Source organism: Peromyscus maniculatus, chromosome 3 (assembly GCF_049852395.1).
Source record: "Peromyscus maniculatus bairdii isolate BWxNUB_F1_BW_parent chromosome 3, HU_Pman_BW_mat_3.1, whole genome shotgun sequence".
NCBI classification, from domain to species: Eukaryota; Metazoa; Chordata; class Mammalia; order Rodentia; family Cricetidae; genus Peromyscus; species Peromyscus maniculatus.
The window spans coordinates 169,804,521-169,812,565 of NC_134854.1; the positions used below are offsets into that span (position 1 = coordinate 169,804,521).

Below are 8,045 nucleotides of genomic sequence, written 5' to 3' on the forward strand. Positions count from 1 at the left end.
GTTACAAATGGCTGTGAGTTACCATGTGATCATTTCAAAACATGTGTTGGCCCATCAGATGCTCATTTCCTTCCTTTCTTCCTTCTTTCCCTCCCTCCTTCCCTCCTTCCTTCCTTTCTTTTAATTAATTAATAATAATAATAATAATAATAATTAATAATAGTGTTTTGAGGCCAGGGTCTTACAGTGTAGTTCTAGATGGCCTAGAACTTGCTATTTAGACCCAGCTAGCCTTGAAATTACAGGGATTCACCTGCCTCTGGCTCCCATATGCTGGAACGAAAGGCCTATGTCATCATCTGTAGATGTAACTCACCGTCTTATTAAATAAGAAACACAGAAACAATGTAAAAGAGAAAGCCAAGAGGTCAGAGCTCAGAGATAAAATCTCACCCTTCCGCCTGCGGTGTCCCAGCTTCCCGAAAGAGGGCTACTTCCTGTCTGTACGTCTTTTTTATAGTATTATTGTTCTGCCTTCTCATTGGTTGTAAACCCAAACACGTGACTGCCTCGTCACTGTCTGAATGTACAGCCCCCTAGGTCTTAAAGGCATATGTCTCCAATGCTGGCTGTATCCCTGAACACACAGAGATCTATGGGATTAAAGGCGTGTGCCACCACTGCCACACTCTGTCTATGGCTCTATTAGCTCTGACCCCCGGGCAACTTTATTTATTAACATACAATCAAAATCACATTTCAGTACAATTAGAATACCACCACAATCATCTCTGCCTTTCCTTCATCCTTCCCTCTCCCCCTCCCTCCCGAACTCTCTCTATCTCCCCCTTCCTCCCTCCTCCTGTCTATTCTCTTTATTTTCCCCTCTCTCTTTCTCCTTTTAATTTTTAAAAATATTGTTTTTAAAGATTTATTTACTTTATCTTATGTGTATGAGTGTTTTGCCTGCATGTTTCCATGTGTACTATGCACAAGCCTTATCAGTCAGAAGTGGATGTTAGATTCCCTGGAACTGGAGTTATGGGTGGTTATGAACCACCATGTGGGTGCTGGGAAAGAAACCCAGGTCCTCTGGGGAAAAAAAAGTGCTCTTAACTCTTGAGCCAGCTCTCTAGCCCCCTCTCTCAGTCTGGCCTTCAACTCGTTAATAGCTGATGGTGACTTTGAACTCTTCCTTTTCATCCACCTATTGCATAAGTTGAACAAGGAGAAACCAAGCACTAGTTGGAGAATGGAGAACTCAGCCTTTCTGAGCAGAGGACCCAACTTAAGCTAATGCTCAAATAAACTTGCGTCTTCCATTGAAGTTTGATGGCCTCTATGTGTTTGATTCCTGGAGTTATTGGAATAATATTTTGAATTAGGCAACATGGCTACTTCTGTTAATTGGCCGTCTCCTCAAGCTTTTTATAACACTCGTGTTTGGTCCCTGAATCCTTAATTTGCTTGTCTGGTTCCCTCTTCCCACATAGAAGCATCAAACTTCAAATGTTAGCTTATCAAAAAAACAAAACAAAACAAAACAAAAAAACCCAAAAAACAAAAACAACAACAACAACAACAACAACCCACAGGAATTGACACTGCAGGGGTCTGATATGGTGGTGCATGCCTTTAATCTCAGCACTCAGGAGGCAGAGGCAGGAGGATCTCTGTGAGTTCAAGGCCAGCCTGGCCTACATAGTAAGCCCCTGGACAGCTAGGATTACATAGAGAGAGAGAGAGAGAGAGAGAGAGAGAGAGAGAGAGAGAGAGAGAGAGAGAGAGAGAGAGAGAGAGAGAATATCAAATGGGGGAAATGATGAAGAGGATCAGAATGAGTTAAATTTTTTTTACTAAACTTATAGCTAAGAATAATGTGTGGTATCTTCTGCTTCTTGCTTACTTTCTGTATCAGCTAAAGCTCCTCCCTTATCTCTAGAAAATAGACATTAGCCTGCATCAGCTAACCCTTCTTCCATATCTTTAGAAACAGACATCAGCCAAATATAGCCATTCTAACCTTATTGTTTCTACATCAGTAAATATGCTCATTGCAGAGAAACTTCTGAGCATGGCCCTCAGTTATGTAGGGTGAAAGTACAGCTTATCAATGACAGAAAATACCAGAAATGACATTACATAGCTTAATAATGTTGTAAAAGATTATGTGTCAGAGCTTATCTCCTCGTAGCATTAGCTCAGGTTGGGTCTGCTGGCATAGTAAGGCTGAATTCTCCATCTCTCTGAATGGTGCCGGTTTCTTATTGGTCTCTTTCTACAATAGTCACACTTTCTAGTAGGCATGACTGAGCATCCTTTCGTGGTAAGGCTGGCATTCTGACAGGAGAGCAGAAATAAAAAGATGTTTGGGGGATGAGGTATAGAGGTCACGTGCTGGTGGCCGTGTCTGAAGAACGGCAGACTGCAATTGACTTCAAGGCAAGGCCCCAAGAGCCTCCGCCCCAGAATGTTTCTTGCTACTGCTGTGTCTTTGCATGTTTGCCATTTCTATTTCTCTCTAGTATGGCATGATTTGAATGGTGTGGGGAGATCCCCACTGCCCTTAATGCAGTATGATCATCTCTTAGAAATATCAGTTCTACTGGGCATTTTTTTTTTTTTTTTTTTTTTGGCTTTTCAAGACAGGGTCTCTCTATGTAGCTTTGCGCCTTTCCTGGAACTCACTTGGTAGCCCAGGCTGGCCTCGAACTCACAGAGATCGGCCTGCCTCTGCCTCCCAAGTGCTGGGATTAAAGGCCTGCGCCACCACTGCCCAGCCTACTGGGCATTTTAACCTGTGGATTATTATGAAGATTATTTCCTCATAAACTGTACTGTTAAACTGAAGCAATGATTTGATACAATAATAGTGTTAGCCTAAATGGGATTTTGAAGGGCTTATGATAGAGGTTAGTTCAGTGGAAAAATTAACATAGGTAAAGGTAGGATAAAATGTTGCTCCTGCCTCTGATAAAGCAGAGGCTTCAGAGGATAAAAATAAAAGGAAGTGTCACACAACTAGAACACATGAATTTCTATTGAGAAGCCATATAGACTGTGGCTTAGGTTAATGATTAAGAAAAACAATTGAGTCTCAGTAGCCCCGCTAATTTAAATTCTTTTCATCTTAATGTTGGGAGATGTGTTCACACATTTTGGAGTGCATCATAGCTGAAACAAAGCTTTGAAAATGACTTCAGGTTAGATTAAAATGTTTTGATAGTAGCTTTGAGGTGAAAAGCCCAAGAAGACAATCTAAAGTTCACAAAGACACATAGCTGAGTGATAAATTTATTAAGGTTAGGGATCAAAAAACAAAGCAGCCCAATTATCATTAGCCAACACACCTTCCTTGCTAGGATTGGTTGGTTATAGCTAGAGTTTTCCTGCCTTGCCCACAGTCAGGACAAATCTCTCTCACTGGCCAGTCCCACAGCCGCTCAGACCCAACCAAGTAAACACAGAGACTTATATTGCTTACTAACTGTGTGGCCGTGGCAGGCTTCTTGCTAACTGTTCTTATAGCTTAAATTAATCCATTTCTATAAATCTATACCTTGCCACGTGGCTCATGGCTTATGGGCATCTTCACATGGTGCTTGTCCTGGTGGCGGCTGGCAGTGACTCCTTCTGCCTTCCTGTTCTTTCTTTTCTCCTCTCTGTTAGTCCCGCCTAGCCACTGGTCAATCAGTATTTTATTTATTGACCAATCAGAGCAACACATTTGCCATACAGAACATCCCACAGCAGTTGGTGATCAAAGATGTTGATTAATTCCTTGTACCTCAACTTCCTGATATAAAAAACTGTTGATGAGAGGGTACACACCCTAAAGATTTAAAGCAGAGCTGATAGATTGTTTTCCATATATAGAAGTTTAGGTTTATGATTCTTTTAAGATTCCTTATAAGATTACCTTTCAAGATAAGTAATAAAGTGATTGATTCTTTTTTTGTAACTGCAATATGCAGCCTGCCAGCAAAAGAACTGGCTGATAAAAATACCTTGCTTGCTCACCCTCTGTTAATCTATAACAAGTTACTTAGATGTAAATGTATGTGGGTTCTTGGAATTATTTTGTTTTAATCACATAAGGGAGATGAAAAACATGTTTTTACCTGTATTCCTTATAATCATTAACTTGAAAAATAGAATGTAACCACACACTGTAATTTTTATATTGCCTGAAAGATTTTGTTTGCATTTATCAGCTATAGAGGAAAAATAAAGAGCAAAATACAAAAGAAGAATAAAGAAAAAGAAGGAAACCATCAAGAGAGTGTGTGTGTCTTTCCCCTTACTCCCTCAGATTAAAAAAAAGTCTTAGTATGCCGCTGACTTTGTGGTTGGTCCTCATGACAGTGGGATAGGGTAGTCATGTATCATCACTTCTGTAGTTTATTGGTCAAAGAAAGTCACAAGACTGGCCCCAGATCAAGAAATGGGTTGATGGCTAGCTCACACCTATATTCCCAAGACTCAGGGAACTAAATAAAAAGAGTTAAGTCTAGTCTGGCTGCATGGTAAATTCCAGGTTACCCAGACATACAGAATGAGACTTTGTCTCAAAACACCCTCATGTCCCCAAATAGGAAAAATATAAGAGAACAGATTCTATTTCAAGAGGATATACAAATAATTGGTAGTCCTATTTAATCCTCCCTAATTCTAACACATATATACTGCCTGTCCTAGAAATATAATTTATAAAAAGGCTGCCCTGAGTTAGGGCCCAAACTTTTTACATTTTATTTTTCTTTTATTACACAACATTGAGTTCTGGTTATTATTATTATTATTATTATTATTACTATAGCTATTATTATTATTACTATATTGCAGCATATCTTTCAAGATGGATTTGTCTGATATTTCCTTATCATTAGATTGTTCTTTATTAATTTGTCTTTTATTTTTTAATTAAATTTATTTGTTTTTTGAGACAGAGCTTCTCTGTATAGCCCTGGCTGTCCTGGAACTCTCTCTGTAGACCAGGCTGGCCTCAAATTCAGAGATCCACCTGCTTTTGCCTCCTGAGCTCTGGGATTAAAGGCATGCGGCACCATCACCTGGCTGTTTTTATTTTTTTAATTTATTGAATTTATGTATTTGTGTGAATGTGTGTGTGTGTGTGTGTGTGTGTGTGTGTGTGCACAAAACACAAGCATAGAGGCCAGAGGACAATGGGAGTTGGTTCTTTTCATCATGAAGATTAAATTCATGTTTTCAGAATTATTGGCAAGTACCTTTACTTGATGAACCATCTTGCCAGCCCATGATTATATACTTCTTATATTTTAAAAAATGGCAATACTACATTTCAATATGACATCTCTTAAAATTATTTCCTTTAGCTGCTTTTCTAGGGATGATTAATGAACAAAGCAAGAAATTTCTAGTTAGCATTTACATGAAAGCATTCTACCTAAGAGACAAATCTATCTACAATGTGTCTATAAAATATATCTACTCTCTCTTTAGTGTAAATGTGTGCGTGCATGTGCATGCATGTGTGTGCAGGCATGTGTGTGTGTGTGTGTGTGTGTGTGTGTGTGTGTATGAGAGAGAGAGAGAGAGAGAGAGAGAGAGAGAGAGAGAGAGAGAGAGAGAGAAATTGTTCATGTCACAATGCATATGTGGAGATCAGAAGACAACTTGGTGACTTTATTTCACCTTTTCACATTTATTCCAAGGATCAAACTCAAGTCACCAGGCTTGCTGGGCAAGTGTCTTTACCCACAAGTGGTGCTATCTTGCCAGCCCCAATACCTATTCTTGATTGTGAATTACTAATGTTGAGGTGATATAAAATTGATACATATCGAGTGAAGATAGCTTGAACTATGATAGTGAATTCAAGGCCAACCTGAGTCACAGAGCAATAGCATATTTTTTAAAATGTAAAATGTAAAATGACCCTGGGAATGGTGGTTGACACTTATAATCTTAGTGTTAGGGAGGGCTGAGGCAGTAGTACCACCATGAGTTCTAGGTCAGTGTGGACTTTCACTGAACTAGCAGATCTGTATCTGCAAGTTCTGAGATCCAAGGACCTGAAAGAAAGGAGTGGACTACGTGCTGTAGACAACCTTACTTCAGTTTCAGTGTGCTTTTATACACAAATGTAATAAGGAAAGCAATAACCCAAGGAAAGTTGTTTGAATTCAGAATAACATGTCAATAAACATCAGCACATACTAAATATTGACAGTGTAGCCTTTCCCAGAACTTTCTCAGAACACACCAATTTAAACACAGTTACCTGGCACATACTATAGGCTATATCTAGGAAAGCATGGAAGCAGAGCAGAAACCTATATCCACATTTAGGATACACTGACCTGCCAGGAGTCATCCCCGGCAGCGACAGGTCCTGGCAGAGGATGTAAGGAGTCACTGGGGGAGGAATGAGCCAGGCATGATGGTTGGGAGAATCTTGCAGCCTGACTGACTAGTAGCCAGAGTGCTTCTTTTTTTTTTTTTGCCAAGACTAGTTAGTTTTGTTTAGACACTGGAAGGATGAGGACTTTTGCCTGCAACAAAATAAAATAAACTTTTCCACCCAAGTCGGAAAAATTTAGTGATAACTCACAAAATCCACAGGAGAATCTGAAATGTTAACAGCATGAAGTATTTCACCCTTGTGATTGTCTTCATGGCAAATGATCCCAAGTGCAGTTCTGAAAACCAGAGGTAAGAAACAACCTGTGTCTTTGCAACTTTAGGCTCCAAAGTAAAACCACCAGAGTTGTCTGTCTTTCTGGTGTGCCTTGTAGGTGTGCCGATACATTAAAATCACCGTCAGGGGCCCTTGGAGCACCGACAGCAGAGCACCAGTGCGGAAGCCCGACTACGACAAGTCTGGACCACTCTCAGGTCAGATCTAGAAGATGATTTTCTTGTGCTTAGAGCTGGGGATCTGCCCCTTGGACTTCAACCTCCGAACAGCCTCCCGCATGTGCTTGGGCTGCAGGGGTGGCATTTCTCCCCACTTCTCACACACATCCAGGGTTTCTTCTGCTACCTCCCCCACAAAAACTTTAGAAATACCAGACATGGCAATCACCACATTCTGGGACACAGAGGTACCAGTGATGGACTGGATCAGCCTTTTAATGGCTGCCTTAGGGAAAGCTGACACATTTCATAACGGTTCAGCTGCTCCTCAGAAAAAGAAGAGACCAGGATTTGCATCTTCTGAATTTCATCTTCGTCCACTTTCTGTTTCTTTTCTCTCTTCTCTTTGGTGTCCAGTTTCAGCTTTTTGGCTGCAGGAGTAAGTAATGATGAGTCTTCCCTCTCCACTGTTGTTAAATCGGAGACATCCTGACTCTTGAGCTCGCTTTCCTCCACCGCGGCTTCTTTCACGTCTGCGACTCCATCTCTGTCGGTTTCCTCTGAGATTCCCTCAGTGTTGGCGGCCACTGGGACCCCAGGAGTAGCCCTCACCTCCTCTGACTCCACTGGCTCTCCGCCTTTGTCTGTGGGCGACTCCCCAGGGTTGTCCACTGCGGTAGAAGCAGGACAGAGGCAATGGCAGCACCGCCAGGTGAAGGAGTGAGACCAGAGTGCTTCTTTATTTATACAAAATTTAGTAAGCAAGGATAGATTCATGTTGTTTCAAAACACAGATCATATCTTTTTTTTTTTTTTTTGGACACGTGTTTTACTTCCTTTTGCTCATCTTTTAGTCATTATTAATAAACTATGACAGGACAGAGTTACCATTTCTAATCTTTTTCCCTCATGTTTTGACATCATTAATAAACAGACTTATTCTTCTTGCTCATTAACCCTATTGTGGTGGTATTGTGTTCCCCAAAATATTGTGTACCCTAATAAACTTATTTGGGGTCAGAGAACAGAAAAGCCACTAGATACTTAGAATAGGCAGTGGTAGCAGACACCTTTAATCCTAGCATTCCAGAGGCAGAGATCTACTTGGATCTCTGTGTTTTCAAGGATACAGCCAAGCATGGTGACTCATGCCTTTAATCCCAGAAAGCGAGCCTTTAATCCCAGGGAGTGATGGCTGAAAGCAGAAAGATATATAAGGGGTGAAGATCAGAAACTAGAAGCATTTGGCTGGTTAAGCTTTCAGG

The 8,045-nt window shown here is 40.7% G+C and overlaps 1 pseudogene; it reads right to left on the reverse strand.

The window, feature by feature from the left end:
• Positions 1-6,410: 6,410 nt before the first annotated feature.
• On the reverse strand, positions 6,411-7,557 carry LOC102924411 (transcription initiation factor TFIID subunit 11 pseudogene; annotated as a pseudogene).
• Between the last annotated feature and the right edge of the window lie 488 nt (positions 7,558-8,045).